This window comes from Pseudonaja textilis, chromosome 6, assembly GCF_049901715.1.
Source record: "Pseudonaja textilis isolate UNSWEBS1 chromosome 6, rPseTex1.2, whole genome shotgun sequence".
NCBI classification, from domain to species: Eukaryota; Metazoa; Chordata; class Lepidosauria; order Squamata; family Elapidae; genus Pseudonaja; species Pseudonaja textilis.
In genome coordinates, this window is record NC_141995.1 from 33,628,802 (window position 1) to 33,646,824 (window position 18,023).

At 38.2% G+C, this 18,023-nt stretch overlaps 1 long non-coding RNA gene across 1 annotated transcript; it reads right to left on the bottom strand.

Annotated features, from left to right (window-relative positions):
- Window positions 1-966: 966 nt before the first annotated feature.
- Window positions 967-10,992, bottom strand: LOC113434681 (uncharacterized). Its single transcript, XR_015744132.1, has 5 exons — window positions 10,901-10,992; window positions 6,263-6,289; window positions 5,360-5,440; window positions 1,636-1,662; window positions 967-996 (listed from the first exon to the last, which is right to left on the bottom strand). It is a non-coding gene; the product is annotated as an uncharacterized LOC113434681 (long non-coding RNA).
- Between the last annotated feature and the right edge of the window lie 7,031 nt (window positions 10,993-18,023).

An 18,023-nucleotide genomic window follows, 5' to 3' on the forward strand; every position in this document is an offset into this window, starting at 1 on the left:
TGTTTAATTTAACTGAGATGCACATGGATAAGGATCTGGATGACCGAGTTTTGTTATATGGAAAGGAAGATCTTTACTGAGATCCCTTATTTTCATGGTAAAACCTGCTTTCATCTACCCAATTCCACCATATTTAGCAGATCTCAATTCTACTCGGTCCAATAACTGGAGTTATCTAAACAGTTTGTAAATCTGTCAAAGACTAAAGAGAATGAAACAATACAACACTGAAAATAAAATAATACAGCAAGAAATACCACAGGAAGAATACTAAATAAAAGAACATATATAAGCCTCTGTATAAGAATGGCCACCTAATATTTCCTCTTAGGCATCTTAGGTTTTGATCTTATAAATTTGAAATATCAAAGAGGGTCCCAGGAGTGATTTCTGGATAAAGCAGGGGTGTCAAACTCACATCGTCACAGTGTCATCACATGAAGTATCATGGCTTTTCCCCTCTTTGCTAAACTGGGAGTGAGTGTGGCCAGCACATGATACATCCAGCCCATGGGCCATGAGTTTTACAGACCTGGACTAGACTATCCTATATGCACAAGCTTTACACAGATATTAAAAACCTCTTCCACTCAGGAGCATTTAGAGAAAGAAATATAAAATTTACTGAAGTTCTCAAGAAGATTTATATGGAAGGAGACACTCCTTTGGAATCTATATTCTGAAAGTATTTGTGCAATGCCCATCCATCAAAAGGAGTATGTGCTCCCAAGAGCTTGTTCACCAACAAGAATAGGGAGGTGACTTTCCACAGCAATTCGATGTAGACTGTGTTCTCTCATTCTGCTCTGTTTCAGTGAACACTTAGTTCTACAGAATACAGTCCTGAAATGTACAGTATAAGGAGCTGCTGGTTGAAGGATTCATCCTGCCAATGTACTGGATTAAAAACGATTTATAGATAGAAGCCTTTTTCAGTAGTAAAGTTATTTTTTAGCAGAAACTCACATTTTTCTTTTTATCTTTTTCTTCATAGCCCTGTAGAAGAGGGATATTCTGAATGTCTTAATTTCCGAGAACAGTATAACACAGTATGAAAGTCTAATATCTGGCTGTTGCTTTGCGCTCCAAGCTTGGCAATTTGGTTGCAAACGTTTTGTTACCATTTGAGGAGACATTGTCAGTGTGTTTTGAATTGTGTTTGTCTGATGGGCACAACTCAAAACACACTGACGATGTCTCCTTGAATGGTGACAAAACGTTTACAACTAAATTGCTAATCTCAGGGTTCAAACCAGCAGCCTAATTACCAACCCAAGCTATTGATATTCAAACACATTTGAACAATATCAATCAAGATGTTTATGATCTTATCAAATTCAGCAACATTGCATTGCAAGTTACTTAATCTTATCTTGAAACTTTCTGTAGCTAAAATCAATTCTCTGCACAGCCAAAATCAATGTAAATTCGACCCATTTACACCAACTTTCTATGAAACAGGGTTAATTGAAAATGATTACTGTATTTTTATTTCTTTTAGTTAAAAATCAGGTAATTTTGGGCATATGGAGAGTAGCTAAATGACTAAATAATATCTCAGACCCACTCTTTTGTTATGCAATATTAAAGACCATATTGTGGCATAAACATTTGAAAATAAAGGAAGTCACTTACTAGACCAAAGTTCACACTGACTCCTGCCTGGAAGAATGGAAAAGTGGATTATTCTATCTGCTTTATAAACAGAATTTCATGAAAACCCAAAATGTATAAAATATTAACAAGCTCAGTGATTTATTATCCATTTTTTAATATAAATTTTATTTGGGTTTTCACAAAAACATAACACAAATAAAACATCTTTTTTTTTTGAGAATAGCATGATCCCAGGTTATCACTTCTTCATACAGACACAAACTCAATTTCATATTCATCTTTGTTTTCTGTTCCATATTTTATTACTATTTTAACATTTTCTCCATAATTTTTCCCCTCACTTGGTTTTCTCAACTTCATTTTTAATTATCTCATATCTAACTTCAATTATATCTTTTTCTAAGTTTCAATGTCTTTCCAATCATTATATTTATACTTTTGTCTGTCCTGTTTCAATTTCATACTATCTTTTCTCATTAAACAAATTTTCCCCTGTAGTTACTAATTGGAGTATGACACCTTTATATCTTTTAATTTTATCCATTCAGCTCTTATTTAAACTTCAATTTATGCCTTTAAAATTATAACGTTCAATATAGTACATAACTTCCAATCGAATTCTGCTTGTGTTCGGGTATTTTCCCACGTCATTGAAGTTGTGCTTTTAAAGTTGTAGCAACGTTTCGGCAGAATCTCATCTGCCATCATCAGGCTTCTGTATAGTGTATGGGTGAAAATTTAATTGAAAAAGGGACTCTGCAAAGGTGCATCAGATAGTACATGATAGTTATATTAGAAATAATTTTAGAAAATATGAAACAATGTATGATTAAAATGATGGACAAAATACTTATTGTAATGCAGTAGAATGTTTGTTAATAAATAAATGAAATAAAGTGAATGAGAGAATGAAATTAGGAAAGGATGGGAACATTTTTATTATTAATAAAATTATTATTAATGATTTATAAAAATATAAGTGAAGAGAAATATGGAAAAAAAGAATTATGAAAAGTTTATAAGTGTTCACAAGGAAGTATGATATTCAATTGAAAAGAAAAGTTAAAGATGCTAAGATTCTAACTAATATTAATGATAGAATTGAATTGGAATGGAATGAGTGTTTTATTTACTATTGTTGTGTGTGTGTGTGTGTGTATGTATGTGTGTGTATGTATATACAATATATATATATTGTATATACATACACACACACATACAATATATATATATATTCTTAAGTTTTCGCGGGTACTTACATGTATGGTATTCAGCTTTGTTCGGGTATTTTCCCACGTCATTAAATAGGCTTATACTTTCAATCCTTATACGTTTTCCCTGCTTCTCTATAACTCGTTTCTGTCTTTTATAACTTCTTTTCCTTTCCTTCTTCCCCCTCTTCTTCTCCCTCCCCCCTTTGCCCCCTTGTCTCTCTACTTCTAATTCTCTCTTCTGTGATCCTCTCTTCTGTTGCTTCCTAATATTGTAATTATTTTTCAAACTATTCTTTTTTTTGGTTGTTTTTTTCAAATCTTAAACTTTTCACTTTCTTTCCCCCCTTTCCTTTTTCTCCCCACATAAAATTACTTGATCATTAAAGATGGCTTCTTCTTTGTCCCAACCTTCTTTTTCTACAAGTGTTTCTTGTTGTTCGTCATAGTTCCAGATCTCCATTTCTAAAAATTGTGCATCTTCTTGTGCATCTTTTTTCTATTTTTTAAGTTCCATTTTCAGTTCTTCTAAAAGTAATGCCATTTTAAACACTTTTAAACAACCACCCGATTGATTTTAATCATTTAAATCCAATAGCCAAAAATCCAAAAATCACCAAGTAATCTAAATAATCCAAAGCTGTTTCTTCCTGCTTCTTTTCTCCAGTTTCTCTTCCTGGGGTTCTATTATTTTGTTACAAAGTTTCAGTTAGAATGTATCTTTTAGGAATCTTGTTAATGTTTTACTGTAAGTTCCTTTTAGTTCCAGGCAGTCTCCTCCATTTTTCTAGATCCCGCCCTTTTATTCTTTCCTTTTCTCTCCTTTCCTGCTTTTAAAGGTTTTTGAGTATCCAAAAGTCTTTATTATCCCTTTGACAATCAATAGGCTTAAATGCCTATTGATGTCAAAGTGGATTTTTGTCAATTTCTTACTTAAATCTCTTAGCTGTCAGTATAAGGAAAGAAAGAAAAAAAACCAAACCCTTTCCCTTCCCTCTCTCCTTTGCTGCTTCAAAGTCTTCTTTGGGAACAATGTTACTTTTTATAGTTCAAATTCCAGGGTACCTTACATTGTTGCTTTTTCAGTTTAACCCAGTCAACCAAAACTTTCTCTTCTTATCTTCCTCCTGCATATTCTTTTCCAGTCTAGTTCTTCTTTGAAGTGGCCATTTCTGACCACTGCTGCAACCGCCTTTGGGAAAGGGAGTAATGGCCAGCTGAGGAGGAGAGATGCGGCTCTCCTCAGCCCTGCTGCTGGTTTTCCTCCTCTTCACTACCTCTACAGGATGGCTTCACCCCGAATCCAGCCAGCTCAGGGCGCTCCGGCAGTAAGCATGGATCGAAACCGTGCACGATCGCGGATTTCGGTCTGCCACCAAAGAAGTTCAAACCGGACGCCCCAGTGATTTATTATCCACTGTAAGACAGTAGCTATTGACTTCCTTCTTCCTGGGGAATTCTCATGCAATTTTGCAATTGAAATAGAACTTCCAGAACTATACTTCTCTATCCTGCTCAATATGGTAATCAAGAGCTTTTATTCTTCTCCTCAGTTTCAGCTGGAGGCAGCTTGATTCTCATCTGTGCTTCCTTAATGAAACTGGAAGATCAGCCAGTTATAATTAAAAAATTAAAAGTCTTCACACCGTTTTAATTTGATATCTCAAACTAGCAAGGTAACATGAATAACGGGAGTGTGTGATATAGTATCTAGCAATAGCTGGCACATTCAGGGTAGATAATTAGAATGGAAGAGATAGTGCAACACCCATCAGAGAAGAAGAAACAGCTATTCAGAGTTACCAGACTCTGAAGGAGTGGAAACAAAATCCTTCCTTTCTTGCTTTCTTCATTCATAGCTAGTGGGCTTGAAAAATATAATTTGGATAGACAACTATAGATATCAATATATCTGTAGACATCTGACGATAAGAGATGAAAACAATCGTAACAGTTATTCCTGGCCTTGAAACTGAAATGGATTTGTCTGACTGAGAAACTGATACACAATAAGAAATGTCTTCTGCTTGTTCTTCCCAGGTGGACGCCTGTACCAAGCAAGCATGGAGATAATTATCACCATATAATGTGGATCTCTCTGAAAAGAGTTCATAAAGAAAAGTCTTCATTTCAGTTCCTTTCTGTCCATTCTTGAGCAAACACGCAGACTGCCCTATGTAATCAAGTATCTTTAAGAATGTCTACACAGTAAAGACTCAAAGGTGATTCCATACAGAATTGCTTAATCTTGATGCACATTTTCTCTTACCCATAACAAGGTATTCCTTGGTCATTCAAGAAAGCATGGAGATATATAGCTTTCCAGATATACTCCGGAGCTATAAATAAAGCTGCCATAAGGATCACAAATCCAATTGCCTGCCTGCTGTTCTTTAGGATATCAGACAAAAGTTTTTAGACTTGAGATCTGAGATCCCTTCTACTGGAATTGTAAAAAATTATACTGATTATACCTGACATATTTATGCATCATGTAACAGAAAGTTATCAATCATCCAAAACAAGCTCACCACAACTGTAAGTTTCAAACAAATGCTGCCATCACCGGGTTGAAAACCTGAAGTTTTGCAATTCTGACCTACTTTTACAATCTATAATAGGAAAAAAATTAACCAAGATGAATAAAAATACTGGACATTTCAAATTTCATTTTGAGCTTGATTACTACACACATAGGTAGATCTTGACATAAATAAAGTTTTTCTAGTTTTCCAGAGGACAATTCAAATGCTCAGAACTAACAATTAATACCACCTTAGCAGGAGCTTTGGGGCTGCCAAATTTGAAATAAACCCGATGAAAGTTAATTATTGGCTGTATCATATTTTGATATGCTTCATGCAGCTAAAATAATTTATTCTCTATATACATTTTTCCAATATATTTATTGCAAAATAAACTTTATTTTTACAAATTGTACTAGACTATAATTTATTTATTTACAGTAGAGCAGTAAGAACATACCTATGTCACCAGGACCAAACTCATTAAAGGTAGTCATTATTTCATTACAGGAGCCATAGCTTATTGGTTCTTATTGGTTAATAACTTAGCATCACACAATATGCCAAGCTAAAATCCAACAAACCCATTCTACTTTAGTGGTTAAAGTATGCTTCCTTTAAAGTAACCTCACAAAGGGTAGTGGCATCCTCCCAATGACTCTTGCCAGAGTGCCAATACTACTTTCAGTGAGGCAGGGCAGCTGATTAAGGTAGACCAGCCCTACCTTAGCTGTTATCAAGATAGAGTCTTCCCATCATTTCACTGCATAAAAACAGAGAAACCAGCCTTTCAGGAAAAGCATCTCATTAAGATAGTTGCTTGGGATATACACATCTTTAATGGGCATGATTGAAATGGGCAGTATAATACAAGTGCACACATGCAAAAATAGCAAAACAATTTCTTACCGCTTTTCTTAGTCTATCTTTCTCTTTCTAAAAGAATAAAATTAAGAGAGGAAAATGATTGTTTTAGAATTAAAAATAATAATTTTTAAAAATGCAGAATTTGAAGCTCAGCAAGAAAAAAACACAAAATGCTGGTGCAAAATAATAAATTGCTCTCATAATAAGGTTCTTTCCAGAGCTGCTTCCTATTTTGTTGCCAAACTATGCTCAAATAATCTAAAGACAACTACTCTGAATAACACTGTGAATGTTTAAAATTTAAAGCTGAAATGTTGAATGGTATGATAACATTTATACACATTGCCATTTTAGGTCACTTGCCTCTGTTTTTAATGGAACTGCTTCAGAATCCTCCAGCGTCAGAAGACAAAATAAGAAAATACTGGCCAGAAAGCGCACCTTCATTGTGTCCAGATTTTAGAATTTCCACAGCAGGTTTTGGGGATCAAGAATGTCCTGTAAGATCACCCAGTTCTGTATTTCCTACTTATACCCACCACAGAGATGAAAAGGTTGTTACCTACTCTTTTCTATTGAGCCCCCTTACTGATGCCTCATTGCTTGTGAATGTCCTTGTATACATTCTTTTCCTTATCAGTCTTGGCATACATAGCATCTTAAGCAATATCTTTTAGAAGAATTCTAGTGAAGCTTGCTATCTACAGCTTTATCTAAGATCACTGAATTCACCTGTAAAAGCAGCTAGTCTGGAAGTCTACAAATAGATTGTATGAGTACTAATGATGGTTCAAGTGCAGAATGTGAGCATGGAAAGAACGTTTTTGCATTTCGCGAATGGCTACTCCTCTTGCTACCTGATAACTTTGCCACAAGTTGCCAATCATGACAGTTCCTGATTTCCCCACATTATCATGTACTGAAGGCCAATAGAAACACATATATATCAAAAGTATTATGATGGTGTCATGGAACTCATTCCAGCCCCTTTTCCTTATATAACATACAAAACATTCCCAGAAAGAAACAGAACAACTAATTTATAAGGTCAAAGTACCTTATACTTCACTGCAATACAGATGTAGATTAACAGAGTTGGAAGGGACCTTGTAGGTCATCTAGTCCAACCCCCCACCCGAGCAGGACACCCTATACCAAATGGCAGTCCAATCTCTTCTTGAAAGTCTCAAGTGATGAAACACTCACAACTTCCAAAGGCAAGTTTTTCCATTGGTTGATTGTTCTCACTGTCAGAAAGTTTCTCCTTATTTCCAGGTTAAATCTCTCCCTGTTCAGTTTCCATCCATTATTCCTTGTCTGGCTTACAGGTGCTTTAGAAAATAGCTTGACCCCTTCCTCCACTGTGTGGCAGCCCCTCAAATATTGGAAGACCTCTATCATGTCTCCCCTGGTCCTTCTCTTCACTAGACAAGCCAAGCCCAGTTCCTATAACCATTCTTCATATGTTTTAGTCTCCAGTTCCCAATCATCCTGGTTGCTCTTCTCTGCACTTTTTCTAGAGCCTCAACAGTAGGTTGTGGTCTACTTGGTCAAATGCCTTGCTGAAGTCTAAGTATATTATGCTCACAATATTTCACTGGTCTGCTAATTTAGTCACGATGTTGAAGAATGAAATAAGTTGCAGAGGATGGCCTGTTCAGAGAAAGGTTTGAAATCCTTCTGAAGTCTCAGTGTTACTACATATCTTATACATAGAAATATCTAATTCTAAAATAATTACTAATACTAACATGCATTTAAAAAAAACAAGCTTTGAAACAGAGATAGAAAGAGTTAAAAGCCAGACAAGAAAGACTATATCATTCACCTGACACATGACAAATTGTCAAAATATGAATAATCTGGTAAATTAGGTATTATGGCTCCAGAAGGTCATTTAAGTGGGTTCATGAGTCATCATGTGATTAAACCAGGAATCTGGAAATTTCTTAACAAAAAGAATTTCCTACTCTTACAAGACTTGTGAGATGAGACTTGTAGTGAATTCTGTATAAAGATAGCATCTAGATTTTCTTTCAATACATTCTTTTAAAATCTTGACCTATTTACTGGATTGTTGTCCTGCCTTATTTGTGGCTAAAGCATCCAGTACATATATATACCAATAATATATTAAAAAAGAAATCATTGAACTTAAAAAAAATGAAAGCCATAAAATAAAAGAAGACCTGAAAAGATAATTTTTATTTGTGCTATTTAATTCGTACATAAATCATTTTCTCCTTGTTAAGATTCAACTGGCTCACCTTTATGGTTGGTTGCAAAGTTTCATGGTCACATGGCCACGTTTATGACCTTTTTTTGCCAGTTTCCAGCCTTTTTGGTCAGTTTCTGGCAAAAAAAATGCCTATAAGGATTTGCTTAATAAGCATAGTGTTCATTAAATGACCACAGCATTCATTTAACAATCACAATATTTACTTAATGACCGCTGCAATGTCATAAAATCAAGTCTGGTTATGTGGAAGCTTCACATAAAAAGCTTCACATTTCTGTCTTATGACAGAAATTCTGGGCTCCACTCTGGTCCTAAGTCAAAGACTACAGTGTATTCTATAACCACTGAAACCAACTAGATTACTTGGAAAAAACAAGAAATAATAGAATATGACTGCTTAATGACCGCTGCAATGCCATAAAATCAAGTCTGGTTATGTGGAAGCTTCACATAAAAAGCTTCACATTTCTGTCTTATGACAGAAATTCTGGGCTCCACTATGATCCTAAGTCAAAGACTACAATGTATTCTATAACCACTGAAACCAACTAGATTACTTGGAAAAAACAAGAAATAATAGAATATGACTGCTTAATGACCGCTGCAATGTCATAAAATCAAGTCTGGTTATGTGGAAGCTTTATCTTATGACCATTATGTCTTATGACAGAAATTCTGGGCTCCACTATGATCCTAAGTCAAAGACTACATGTATTCTATAACCACTGAAACCGACTAGATTACTTGGAAAAACAAGAAATAATAGAATATGCTCAGTATAAAAGCCTGAGCATCAGATTAATTCTATTTGACATTGAGGGAATTTTATACTGGCTGGGCCTTGCAGGATCTTTCAGGACATTGCAATTATAGCTGCAACATTTGTAAATTTGAATGAGCATTCCTGTGAAAAGAGGATGGGGGAATTGTACAAATACTTGGAAGATTGCAAGTTGGCTGTTGGCCACTTCTGTATATTATTCACTTCATCATTCAGTAGATTTGCCACAGAGGTGAGGGAGTCAGCCTATTCTCCAAAATACCTGAGGGCAGGACAAGTACCGTAGTAATAGATGGAAGCTCTTGAGAGAGATCCAACCTAGAATTAGGAGGACATTTCCTGTCAGTGAAAACAATTAATTAATGGAATGGCTTACCTCTGGAACTTGTGGGTGTTCCATCTCAGGGGGGTTTTAAGAAGAGATTGAGCAACCATTTGTTAGGATCTCCTGCTTAAGCAGAGGGTTGGACTAGAAGACCTCCACGGTCCCTTTCAACACTTACTCTGTAATTCTGTAAATCCCTCTAAAGTGCTGATAAGCTCCTGCTCACACAAAACAGTGAATGGATCCTTGCATGAATCAGATCAGATCATCTTCATTCTCCTTTTGCTTTTTGATGGAGAATAAAAATATATTTTGTTATGTCTTTTCTGGTTGGTTTCACTTAGCAGTTTGAGAACTTCAACATTGTATTTGTGTTTTTAATAAGTTTTTTAAATTAAGCACTTTTTGTTATTACTACTTGAAAAACTGTGATAAATTTCCTTTTATAGTTATGAGACACCTGCAGAATATAAATGCTTGCTCAGTTTAGGATCCATTAGAGTGTTTCTAACTGATGCCCATTCAGCCCTTCTAATCATTGGAAAATGAACTTGATTATCTTCTGTTTAATCTTTGCTAGACCGCTAGCAAAGGAGAATGTACTGTATCAGTGATATGGCAGCCTTTTCCACTGGCTAATGCTCATATAATCAGGAAGTTCCTCTTGATTTTAGCCTAAAGTTCCTTCCTTCCCTTGGTTCTATTAGTGCTCTCAGGGGCAACAGAGAAAAACGATTGCTTTTTATATTATCTCCTTTAGGTATTTGAAAAGAGTTAGCATATCTCCACTTATTTGTCTTTTCTCTGTCCTTCCCTCATAAGACGACTTCCAGATTTTTCACATCTTCCTCTGAACTTGCTGTTATTCTACAGTCTGAACTACAGTTAAAGTGGTTCTAGAACTGGATCACAGTACTATATTTGAAATGAGATCCAATAAAATAGAGTATAATCAGGGCCATCTTAACAGCAATTATGGGCCCCAGGTAGTGGTGCAATTCAACCAGTGTAACAACTGGTTCGGTGAGTGTGCTCTTTGCACGTGCATATGCACACTCCGCGTTTAAAAAAGCCCATTTTCAGCTCTAATACTTACCTTCAACTGCAGCCCCTGTGGATAAAACAGCTGAGGTGCAGCAAACCTCTCTGCTGCGCGAATCAGCTGTGCTCTTAAAAAACGAAATAAAGCACAGGACAGAGCAGGGGTGGGCGGGCCCACATACTCGTTGGAGCGTGGGACGTGGGACACAAGTATGTATATGTATTATGGTAATTATATGTTCACATTATTAATTTACAGGCTATTGTTATTTTGTGCCTATTAATTAATCTTACCATTTTAAAAAAATTGATCCAACTGAAACTAAACATGCAGTAATTATTTTCTGTAGCAATTACAATTTTACTTCATGGACCACAAGGGGGAGCTAAACTTATAACAGAAAGGGGGAAAAAAGAAGCAAATTACCAATTATAGGGAAGACCTGGAAAATTTCTTTTTAAATGTCCTTCCATCTACAGTGTACACCATTGTTAGAGAAGTGGAACTTAATATTCCTTACAAATTAAACCAATGACAAATGTTACAGAAAATAGGTAATTTCTTGCATTTTTTAACTGCGTAAACATAAGAATCCTGGTAGATCAGGATAGCAGCCCGTTTTATCCATTGTTCTAGCTTCTGTTTATTATAGAAGGCATCTTCGGTTTCTGGAGAAGAATTTTAACTGCTATGTAACAAAATCTATTTTGTTTGCATGGCTTCTCCTGAAACCCTATCTCTAGTATTTTTTATTATTGTTGTTGTTGACTGCATAATCAGCAAAATATTTAAATTGCGTTTGGCATTTTTATCCACCTATTGAATCCTTCCCAAGTAGGACGATATTGTTATAAGATGGTATTAAAGATCTTGTGGCAAGAAATAAGCTGTTACAAGTAAAGCTGCCTTTTGCCATTGACTGTGATTTTTATCAATGCTAATAATGGTGCTCCAGGTGTTAGCGATTGCAGCCAAGCATCTACCTGTGTTTTCCCAAAAATGTTTGTGTTTATTTTGTGTTTGTGCTTTGGGTTTGTGTTTATTTTCATAGTCATAACGTACACTGAAGATGGTATTTAATTTCACTGTATGAGGTGCAATGACAACAAAGTAAACTAAACTAATTGGACCTGGTCTTATTTTCTTTTCAGCCCCAAAATAAGCAATAAGTCTTATTTTCAGGGGATGTCTTACCCACTTCCCTTAGGACCACTGCAGCCACACCTCCCATACCCCAACACCTGTCATGCTGCTGCCTGACTTCTGTGGCTGGTCACAGCCACTCGTGGTCAGACACCACTGACTTGTCGCGACAATAGCTTTGCTCACAGGACACCAGGAGGCTTGTTGCACCAGGAGCCATGTGGCATCCCGCCATGAGTGGCACCACATGCAATGTGCCACATGGCCTCCAGCTGCGAGCGGCTGCAAGCAGCTGCAGAAGTTGGGCAGCTGCGTAACAGGTTTTGGGGCTCCGGCAGTCCTAAGGTAAGTGGTGTGGGGCATGTGGGGCCGCTCCACCCTGCCTCCCCTGCCCTGGCCTGATTTTTATGCCTGCGCCTCACCCGTACAACCAGGTGGTGGGTGGGGCTTAACTAGGACTTATTTTGGGGCTAACTCAGGCTTATTTTAGGCACAGGCATGAAAATTGGGCTAGGATTTGTTTTTGAGGTAACATGGTATTACTATTGGTACTATTTGGAAACATGGTATTTGGCAATGTTTAGAAATCTTTACTCTTTTTAACCACAATTCTACTTCTATTTGCAGATCTTTGTAGTTTGTGATTTTTTCTCCAGTTCTTTCTTTTATATTCTTCTGTCTTATCATTATGAGTACTTGCTATCAGACTTAAACAGTCTCTTCAAAATGAACATATCTTATTGTTAAATATTCAGGTGAATTGTATGTTAAGTGGAGTCTGATGTCAGACTCCACTCATTGGCCCAGCCACTGGTGGGAAGGACGAAGATCTGTCAGTGGCTGGAATATTGGACTGTGCTGGCTATATAAAGCCGGCGATGGCTGTGGCTTGCTGCTTTTTGACCGTGCTTGAATAAAAGTTTCTCTGGAAACCCTGGGTCCTGCTCCTTCTTTTTTGCACCTCATCTAACACTTATATTAGAAGAAATTGTGTACATAAATAGCAACCAGAGTTGCTCCAAGGGTAAGCTGGGTGGCATATATATTGAATAAATAAATAAAAATACATACAAAGATGTTCAAGGGAGGAGAGGGAGGCAATAATGTTACAATAATGATGGGTGGGATGGTGCGTGTTGGACATAGGCTGCTGGTCAGGGTATGTAGTCTTGGTATGTTCTTGGCCTCAGTGCTTGGTCATTGGATCTTCAGTAGCTCGGGCTTCTGATTGTTGTTATTAATACCAAGAAGCCCTGTTGTAATAAGGTTCCCCTGCTCCCTGATCTGCTAATTGATGAAAGGTTTGACCTGGCATGTGCCCATTCAAGGTTTTAGCACTAGCCACAAATCTAAGACAAAACAAATTAGCTATTGTCATCTTGAAATCATGAAATTGTTTATGTTGTGTCTTGTAAAAACCAAAAAAGGATCTATTTCCACAAGAGAAGTGATTTATCATTAATTCCAAAATCTTATAAGTTGAAATTGAAGCTGAATATTTTATTATAAAAGTTTCCAATTCCATCTGGACTTAGTCTACTTACAACTTTTAAGATCAAAATTGTATTTAACTTTTTGTTATTTATTTCAGATTCATGAAATCTTTAAGCTTAAGTTTAATTTTCTTTTAGTTCAGGATTGAAGGCAAATTCATGTTCTCAAACTTGTAATTCTATAGGTCTCTAATAGTTTAAAAGTACTTAATGATCAATTTATGGTCATTATAATCTTAAAATAAGCTTTTGAAAGTAAGAGCTGTGAACTTAAAAATTTCTGCCATGGTTGCGACCAAGATTGCTGATTCCAATGTCTCCTAGAATTCAGACCCACAGAAAACTGCTGTCCTGTGGTCTCCTTATGAGGAGCAGCCATACACAGCACATATGGGTGATCTCTCATTCTGTCTTTATCTGGGGAGATTCCCTGGGTCTTCGCCACGGTTGTCAGCTCTACTTTTGCAGACCTATCTTCAGTTCACTATACCTCCCATAGAAGACAAATTAGCCATTGTCACCTGGAGATTCTGGTGGCTGTTATAGATGCTGCCCCACAATTCCTGAATATGAACCTATGTTGATATGTTGGGCTCTAAGGATTAGTTGGGATTGCTGTTACCGTAGCAGCCCTTCTTCTGCATTACAGATTCCTGCTTTAGCTGCTCAATGATTTGGCCAGATTCTCAATGAGGTTCAACAGACCTATGAAATTTAACTGCTTTAAAAATTATTCACTTCATGATGTTGATTGGGCTGAAATAGATTAACATGGCCATTCCTCTGAGAGCTAAATTGTTCATTATTAAAAAGATACTTTTATTAGTAGCATCTGTATTTGACACTTGGTTCTTTCTTTGCTGGGACAAGAACTGATGTCACACAGTATATACATCGGTATATGTTAAGAAGAAGAATAAATTACTTATAATTCTAAACCAAATTCTGAATTTGATCCCATTCAATTTGATTATGTCAAACCTTCCCATGTGACAAATTATGTAAATTTCAGACCCCGAAAGGGAGGCCTAATCTCTGATCTTTGGAATATCGTTTCATTTTTGTGGTGCAATTTTTATGCTTTATACACTTAACTATCACTGATTAGCTGATTAGATGTTTCTGCTAGTTAATAATTTATTTCCTAGTACCTTAAGAAAGTAGTAACTGGGTTATATGAACTATTTCATCTGAAAATTATGATTGGGCAATCAAGGGTATTGAGATCACTATCTCAATGAATGACCACTTCAGAATGATGTGAACCTTAAACAAAAATTAACTAAGAGTAGATAATGACAGTAACACATATTTCATAATAATCTGATTTTGCTGTTCTTGCTGGATTGAATTGCTACAGATTAAAATGTCAATGTTGCAAGTCCTTTTTATGACTCTTTATAGAACTTGTTTTAAACCTAAAATTGCCTATTTTAGGGAAAGTAAGTGTCTAAGAACACTGGACAATTTTTTAAAAAAAGTTTTGCTGCCTGAAAAACTTTTAGTGATTATGACAGACCCCTTTAAACTGAACACAAATATAATTTGAGAATGACTGTATCACATAGGAATCTTAAGAAATATGAACTAAACCCTTAATGACTATAATGTATTTAATTGCACACTGTTTTTGACATGCTGCATGAATTCCAAAGGACTAAAACTGTTTGTCATATGATTTTCATTTGTATTTAGTATTCGGTGCATCTCATTGCAGTGTCAACAATAATCAACCAGCACTGATGGATTCCAGATGCCTTGATTTACAAACCTCCCAGCATAAAGTGGTCTAACCCACCATTGCCACTCCTGAAGTATATATAGATGATTTTAATAGTCACCATACTGACCTGGGATAAACAATAACCACAGGCAACTTAAAAATCCCCCTCCACTATGCAAAGAAAGTCCTCCTGGGATTCTTGAATACCCAACACAGACCAGTCATATCTACTCTGGGAATACAATTATCTTTCATAGGTTCAACCCAGATAGCGAGGTGGAACTTCAGGAAAGCAAACTGGGAACAATACACTAAAGACGTGGACTCCAACACACAGTGGCGTCTTCCTTCAATTAAAAAAAACTACCCCTGATTTGTGAGTCTCATTGGCTTGGAAACGTTCTTCGGCCCTGATCTTGCACTGCAATACTTTAGGCCTCTGTTCTCTGAAAACTGAGGCCTGCACAACAAATGCAGTAAAAGGCTTTCCAAATGTAGAGGCCTTCCCTCCATTTGCAAAGCCTTTTGGTACAGCCTCCATTCATAGAAAACAGAGGCTTAAACTACTGTAGTGTGAGATCATGTGAGATCAGTAGCACGAGATCTTGCTCTGCTAATCTCGAGTGATTTCACACTACTGCACTTTAGACCTCTGTTCTCCACAAATGCACCAAAGCGGGCAAAGGAACCTATGGCTCGTTAGATTGTCACAAGGTATGATCTTATAGACAACGATCTCTCATCCCTTGATTGGCAATTTCTAGTCACTCGATGCAATACTGTTGAAGACCATTACAACATATTTTTACTTGAAGTCAAAAGAGTCATCAAACTATATGTACCAATAACAACTCCCCAAACCAGAAAAAAACAGATTACCCATAACAATAAGGAAGCTTCAATCCTAAAAGAGATCACTTTGGTGGAAAAACAAACCTGGTCACGTTGCCAACTTCAAAAGTCAATACAAAAATTTATGCCATCAGATAAAGACTGAATGCACCAATTATCACATTAAACAAGAGGAAAACTGTTATGTCCTGAGGACTCAGGGAGTTCTCACTCAGGTCCACTCACTTTGTGTGGGCGATATTCCCCCATTGGTTGGGTCTCCCCAGCAGCCAGCTATAAAAGCAGGCTGCAGGGTCCAACTGGTTGCTGATTGCTGCGAGCCAGTTCCAGGCGTGGCAAGCACGGTCAGCCCTTTATTTGTTAAATAAAGTACTGTTGCACTCATGCTCTGGTCAGCCTCTCATTGCTCAAACTTAACACTGGCGGCGAGGATGGGATGGCTACCAGATGCACCTTGCAACCGCTGAGTCACTAGCCTCCGATCTACAGCCCAGAGAGCGATCGGCTGGCGATAAGAAACGCTGATCCGCAGCCAGAGAGCGGTCAGCTAACAAAACGGCGATCAAAAGAGCAAACGCAGATCCGCAGCCAGAGAAAGCGGTCTGAGTCAAAAAAGTTAGAAGCGTCTGTAGCCGCTTGTTAGCCCTACGGGGAAAGTGAAGCGCTGCGAGCCGCAGCCGCTCTCTGCATTTGGCGCGAAATTCAAATGGGTGTCATTTGAATTTCGAACCAATAGGAATCACAGCACAGCGCTGTGAGAGTCACTAACGCCCACTTTTTGGCGCGAATCTAGACACCTCCAGCGGCTAGCAGCCAACGTGGTAACCCAGAGAGAGAAGAGAGGTTAGCAAAAAACCTCTCCAGAGCTGATATCACTGGTAACTCACGAGTGCTCGTAGTCCCAGAGAGATTTTTTCCGCAGGTAGCCCAGCCGTTCCAGCACCATGAGTTCCAACCCAGTATTCCCAGCGTTTAAACCAGGCGAAGAGAAGTGGGAGTCGTATAAGAACCGTTCAATCATTACATCGATGCGGTCGGCCTGGCAGATGCGGGAGAGCATCGGAAAAAATCCTATTTCTAATCTACTGCGGAGCCACCGTTTCTGATACTGCCGCAGCACTCGTAGCGCCGAGAGAATTAAAAACGTTCCGTGGTCCGAGTTGCTTGAGATCCTCACTAACCACTACGCTCCCAGGCCTTCACAAATCGCCAGGAGGTTCACGTTCCATATGAGGAAGCAATCAAGTAAGGAGACCATCAATCAATATATGGCCGCCCTCAGAACAGCAGCCCTGCACTGCGGGTTTGGAACATACCTGGAGGACATGCTCCTCGATCAATTAGTTTGTGGGGTCAAGGATCTCAACCTACAGAGCGACTGCTAGCTAAAAAGACCTCAACCTTGCGCAGGCGGTAGAGGAGGCCCTAGCAGCCGAGCTAGCAACGAACTCAGCCACCAAATTCAGGGCCCAAGTGCCAAGCTAGCATCGTTCCCAGTCCATTCCGAAGAGGTGGAAGCGGAGGAAGCCCACAGCGATGAGACGATGTCCATCGCCCTCACCAATGACAGGCGGTGCAGGTAGGGGCCAAACAAGAATACACCGGTCCACCCAAGCACATCACGCTGTGCCTAGCCTGTGGGGATCACATCAAGGGCCACCTGCAAGTTTAAAGGAGCCGTTTGCAACAACTGCCATAAGAGGGCACATTGCGAGAGTCTGCCAAGCCCCCAAAGTGCTGCACACAGACCCCATCCTCGCACTCGGGACCACAGAGGCAAGTATTAAACTGTCGCACGCACCGCCTTGCCAGATGTACTGGCCACACTGTTAGTAAAATTTCTCTCTCCGTTTCCCTAGAAGGTAAACCGTGCCACATGGAGGTTGACACAGGGTCAGCGCTCTCAATAATCTCGTGGAACACCCTCAAGAGACTCCACCCCAGCCTATCTACTACCCGGCTTCAGAGATGCCAGTTCGGTCTGAAGGACTACCAGGGAAGGCCATTCCCGTGATCGGCAGAGGCAAGTTCTTTGTCAGTTTTAGAGCTTTTAAAGGCCACCTACCTCTAGTGGTAGTTAACGGCAATCTACCCACCTTATTGGGGCTCGATTGGTTTCCCCACCTCGGCCTAGGGCTAACAGGAGTCCATGCTGTCTCAACCTCAGACACTGACTCCTTATTCGCTGACTACGCAGATGTGTTC